At 35.0% G+C, this 6130-nt stretch overlaps 1 pseudogene; it reads right to left on the bottom strand.

Annotated features, from left to right (window-relative positions):
* Nucleotides 1-588: 588 nt before the first annotated feature.
* On the bottom strand, nt 589-4374 carry LOC138815876 (transcription factor BTF3 pseudogene; annotated as a pseudogene).
* Between the last annotated feature and the right edge of the window lie 1756 nt (nt 4375-6130).

Below are 6130 nucleotides of genomic sequence, written 5' to 3'. Positions count from 1 at the left end.
TTAAATGTTTTTTATCCTTATTAAAACATTTTTGGCTCTCAGATCATCCATGAATTACTAATTATTTTTGTAGCAAATAAAGAAACAGAGACTGATAGGATTGAGGTAACTTGTCCAGATTTGCTAGGAATTAGTCCTAACTTAAATGAAAATCATTTGAGTCTTTAGACACTGCCTTTTTGATTAACTCTATTCCCTTTCTCACAATAGACAATTCTGCCAATGTGGATACCAGATGGGAATATCTAGGAACTGTCCTATTAAAATTAAACTCTTCAGTTGGGAACCAAATTTTCATCATGCCAAGATATTGAATGATTTTGATTAGGGAATACATTTTTTTAAAATCTCAGTCATATGTAGAAGTAGTAACATACATTGGATATTCAATTAAAAGATCTTTTTAAGAACTAAATAAAATTAGCTTTTAGGACCAATTTAAGAAATACACATTGATTTTGGAAGAGGCATAAAATATTAAGCATGAGAATAAATCTTCACCAACGAATATGATGAACAGAGAAGCACATATTTTAATCCTTTAAGTGATTTTTTTTTACTAGGCAAACAATTTTACTAACTTTTGTTTCAACCTTTATTCCCAGGCTTTATCAGCTTCATTAGCTGCAAAGAATGAATTTTGTATAAGCAAAAACTGAAAAGAGCTGCAGTGTCCAGGGGGCTTGGGCTTAAAAATATTAAGAGATCTAGATTTTATCAGACCCATAAACAAAAGAATTTTAAAAAGCAGTCATATTATAAAATAGCAGCTCCTGTAACTTCTTCAAGTTATATCTTCTTCAGAAGTTGACTCAATTCAGTTTGCCTCATTCTTAGAAGCCTCATCAAAATTCTCCACAAGATCTGGAACTTCATCATCATCATCCTCGCCCGTAGCAAGTGGTGCTTTTCCATCCACAGATTGTTTGCCCAGAGCTTCAGCCAGTCCCCTTAAACTAGTCACACTGTCTGCACCAAGCTGGTTCAAGATGCTGGGAAGCATTTCTGTCAGCTGCTTTGTCTCAGCATGGCCTGAAAGGGTGAAATTATTTGCTGCCAAAGATGCCTGGACTTTAGGGTTGTTAAAGTGGATCACTGTTCCTTGGTTTGTAAACATATTCACCTCCTCAATATCACAGATATTGTTCACTCCTAACTTCTTTAGGGAGAACTGAAGTTTTTTGTCATCTGCTGTAGCTGTTCTGTGAACCACCTTCTTCTTTCTACGAGCAGTTCCTTTCCCACCAATGCACACTTGTGTCTGCAGTTTAGCGAGTTTTAGAAATGGGGCCAAAGATAAGGAACCAACCCAGATGCCCCTCAGTAGATGAATGGATCAAGAAAATGTGGTATATATACACAATGGAATTCTATGCCTCCATCAGAAAGAATGACATTGCCCCATTTGTTAGGAAATGGAAAGGCTTGGAAAAAATTATATTAAGTGAAGTAAGCCAAGCCCAAAGTAACATAGGTCCCATGGTTTCCCTTATTTGCAATATCTAGTATATGTGTGAGTCAAGCAGAAAAGGTCAGATAAGGTAATGTTAGGAAAATGAACCCGAAGATATGTATTCAAATGGTTTTTTCTTTCATGCATTTGTTTCTAATGCATTTATAAGATTATTTCTTTGTTGCTTTGTATGTCCCTCCTCCACAGTATAACCCCTGCTTTCACTGTATTTGATGTCGGTATAATTTGTGGAGGGGAAGGGGAAAAACAAGGTGGACCCGTTGCAACAATGAGAAGTACAAGTTGTCATGTCGAAAACGAACTTTACAACTTTGGTGTGGGGGGGAGGATTGGGTGGGGGGGGGGAAGCTGGGAAGGGATGGAAAGGGGAAACAAAGGAGGAGGCTACAATGCTTGATAAGAAATGTACTCATTATCTTGCCCATGTAATTGTAACCCCTCTGTACAGTATTTTCACAATAAAAAATAAATAAAAACTAAAAAAAAAGAAATGGGGCCCTGCAGGAGACTAGGGTTGGCACTCAGGGGGTTGGAGCAGACCAGCTGAGATTAGGCACACATGCTGGGACGCAAGATGGCCCTTTAAGTGAATTTTTATATCAATTTTTATGTTGCAGGAAATTTCCAAACACTTTCCATAAATAAAATTAAAAAATGAGTAAAATCCTTTTCTTCTTTCTATCTGGTTAAGAATTTAAGTATTTCTAAGAAAACATTCTACTTTTGCTAAAGGAAAACATAGTTGGAGTTTTAAACTTCTTCCCTGACAGAATTGTGCTTTTTTTTTTTTTTTTCCTGTGCCAATACTGAGACTTGAAGTCAGGGCCTGGGTACTTTCCTTGAGATTTTTTTTTTTTACTCAGGGTTAGTACTCTATCACTTGAGCTACAGCTCCACTTCCAGCTTTTTGGTGATTAGTTGGATTTAAGTATCACATGAACTTCCCTACCAGGGTAGAGCTCAGCCTCCTGAGGAATTAGGATTACAAATATGAAGCACTGAACTGTGTCTTTTTTTTTTTTTGTAAAGAACCATTTCTAGTAAAACTAGAAGGATGCAAGTTTTCTGTAGTCTGTCCCACCATGCACATAATGAAGTGAGTTTCCTCATTTAGATTTAATTAATCATAGCAATAATGCTTGAAAGAAAGAACTATCCATTAGAATCATTTTGTTCATCTAAGTGAAAATTAATGAAATGTTGACAATAAATCATGCAAAAATTAATGAACAAGAGTATTTTCTCTTAGGAGTTAAGAAAACCACATGCAGGATAACCACCTGAAAAATCCTGACCAACAACAATCAAGTATCTTACCTACTACTCAGGGTTTTTGAAAAGTATAGCATTCTGCAGTAAACATAACTTTACAAAGTTTAGCAAACTATCTTACCAAGGAGGTAATTATCATTGAAAGTTTTACTTGTGATTTCAATAATGTTTTTAATTAAAGAAGCTTTTAAGAAAGTGGATTTGAAAACATAAAGCTCTGACAGGAAAAAGTATAAAAGGACCCAATGCAAGGTATCGGGAATGCCCCCAATGTTTCAGGTCAGAGAAAATAAATGAGTTTGTTCCCTCCCGGTACCCAGCATGGTTTTGCTGTTATTAAATAGCAATGGTGTGAATCGACAAGAGACTCAACTCAGTCATGACTTCCAGGAAGAAGTAATCATGTAGAGCATTCATCTTACAGCCAAAGAAATTATTTTCCTTAGATGACCCCATGTCCAGCTTATAGTTAACCTCCATAAACAAATTAACACCTCCAGTGTCTCAGCATACATTGTTGTCCCTCCCTGTTGATCTTGGAGCTTTCCCTTGGACAGACTTATATTAGTAAAGGTGCAAGTGCTGTGAGGGCTCCATTGTGAATGGCTCTGGATTTTTTGTGTCTTTATCTGTGTTTTCCACTGGGCCCTGAATTCAATCCTGAGAAACCATTGGCCTTGCACATGGTTATCTGGGTTCTTCTCCCTTTGGAGGAAATGAGGAAGATTTCTCCCTGAGGTATTCATGCTGGGAGTTTGTCATTCTCTCCAGAGAATGCAGGCTAGCCTAACAGCTGATTGTTCCAGTCTGTGGCTGTGTGTTTTCCCATGAGATGCTTACCATGGAGAGAGACATCTCATGTTCACTGCAGCATGTAAACAAAGGGCAACCACAAGAATTGAAGTTTAGGTTGCCTGAAGGATAGCCCAACACATTCAGATCAATTTAGAACTCAATAACAACAGACTGATTTGTCTGTCTTGAAAACACTCAGGTATCTCATTGCAGAATTTACTATGCTAGTTGTTGAGATGACTGTGCTCCACATATTGGTGTTCCATAGTACTCAGGCAAAATCATTTCTTGATCTCTACCAGAAGTATGTTTTCCCTAAGCCTTTTGTCTTAAAATGAATCACATAACTCTCTCTCCAACCCTTTTTGATATAAATTGCTAGAGCAAATTTGCCATTACTCCCAATAAATAGAAAGGAGCTACTGTTTGATGTTTTGCAAATTATGGCTTAAGTTATGTAGCCTTATTCTAATTTTTAATTTGCTCAAACTTTGCCATGTATTTATTTATGATTTATTTTATTTTATTTTATTTCATCATTTTTTAAAGCCATTTCTGGAACAACACAAGCTATGGTTGAACACATTAGATCAGCAGTATTATTGTGATGAGACAATTTGTTCCTTTCACTGAGGAGTCTCCTGACATATATCTTTAAGTATACTGCCTTAAAAAATCATTAATATGAGCCACGGGAAGAGCTCAATGGTAGAGTACTTGCCAAAGGCATTGAGCTCAATACTCAGTATCAAGAAAATAATAATTTAATAAAGACTGCAATTGCAAGTATTTTCCTTTTTGTGGGTATTTAGTTTTTACCCTAATAACGACATGGTAGTCATCTCTATCCTTATTTGTAAAGTACTAAAATGTAGTTTCTGTGCTTAGAAATATGAAATGATGAGAGAAATATGAGATCTGAAATGTTTTCTTTATCTGAGGGCTAGTTATGATGTTCTGTCTGTATATACTAACTCTTTACAACCAGCTACTATGATACAGATGGAACCATAAGGAATTATAGCATATAGGTCCTATAAGAACTACTATGCTGTTGTGAGTACATCTTGATGAGATGATTTCAATAATTATAATACATATATAGCTTTACAAATACATTTTCAACAAATACACAGAAATATTAAGAAGATTATATTTTCTCTATATTTTCTAATTTTAAAATACAATAAATTATTTTGTGTTGAGGGCTATCCTAACAGGTTTTTCTTACAAATATGAAACATTTCACATAAATATGAAACATTTAATATACCTTATATAAGTACATAAAATGGGACTTCATTTTATATATTGATTTTAGGAAAATATTCTTGTACCTGTCAAAAATGTCCCCAAATCCCTCTCCATCAATAAATATATTCATAGCACATTGTTTGTAAGATAACTGATATATGCTTACAAGTTATTCTCTTGGACACTGTCTTGATTTTTGACACAGATTATTTAAGCAATTGCAATGAATTTAAAAGAAAGGAAGCTGAAAATTAAGAACATAATTTTTTTAAAATGTAGCTTACAGAAAATTCTAGTAAGAAAGGTTGCCGAAAAGAAATGCAGAATAGCAGCAAGATCCTATAGAGTCCATTCATGCGATCCTAAAATGTTAAAGTGGGAAATAAAAAAGGACATGCAATGACTGTGCAAAATGCACTATAGTTCACAGTAAAGTGATCACTGCTGCAGCAAAGAAACTGGATCACATTGTTAACTAGATATATAAGGAGCAGAAGCAATTTTAAGTATAACTGGGAAAAATCTAGAAGTAGCCTAGGTAAACATTTAATTAAGCATAAGCAAATGAAAGGAAAAGAGGACCCCTTCTTACATCAATAAATTCAAGAATGTCAGAAAAGAGAGAAAAACTTTGCAAAATTGCATAAAGAAATCTGAGAGCAAATTCATGGGGAGGCACACGGCTATCCTGGAACAGAGAAATAATTCTCAAGCCTACTGTTCCAGTGCCTTCAATGTGATATAGTCCCTAATTATGCTGCTTCCAGTAATTATCTCACCACTAACTATTGTGGTTAAGCAATCACAGAGAGCTAAAAACTGAACCATATCAAATCAAAGGTTCAACACTCAGCAATTTGTCATTTGCTTCCTTTATTTTGAAATCATAGAACTAGAGATCACTTTCTATATACCAATTCTGTATTTCCCATGTTTTTTTAAAATAATATTTTTCAGTACTCTTTGTCAAACGACTGTGTTAAGTAATAAACTTCAAAAGAAGAATGTCTCTACAACAAAGAAGAAAGCAGAACTATAATAATGTTCTGATGATTTATGTAAAAAAGAATAGCCATTATGCATTAAATGTTTCAGATTCTGATTCTTTTATGCATTCTTTGACATTACTGGCATTTATACAGTACCATAAAATTGCTATCATCATTTTGTCTTGGAATAAAGAGTATTCAGGTGGGGAGAAGTTACTTGAGAAACAAGAGTGAATAACCAACATTCTCACATCATTTAAAACAAATCCTGCCACCAACTGCCTATAAACTCCCTTCCCACACCACGTGTTGCTAGTTTAGGCCTATAAATGTGACAACCATGAAG

This window comes from Dipodomys merriami, unplaced genomic scaffold (assembly GCF_024711535.1).
Source record: "Dipodomys merriami isolate MVZ:Mamm:240054 unplaced genomic scaffold, mDipMer1.0.p SCAF_11, whole genome shotgun sequence".
NCBI lineage: Eukaryota > Metazoa > Chordata > Mammalia > Rodentia > Heteromyidae > Dipodomys > Dipodomys merriami.
The sequence above is the reverse complement of the archived record's forward strand: the minus strand, read 5'-3'. Positions and strand labels throughout refer to the sequence as shown.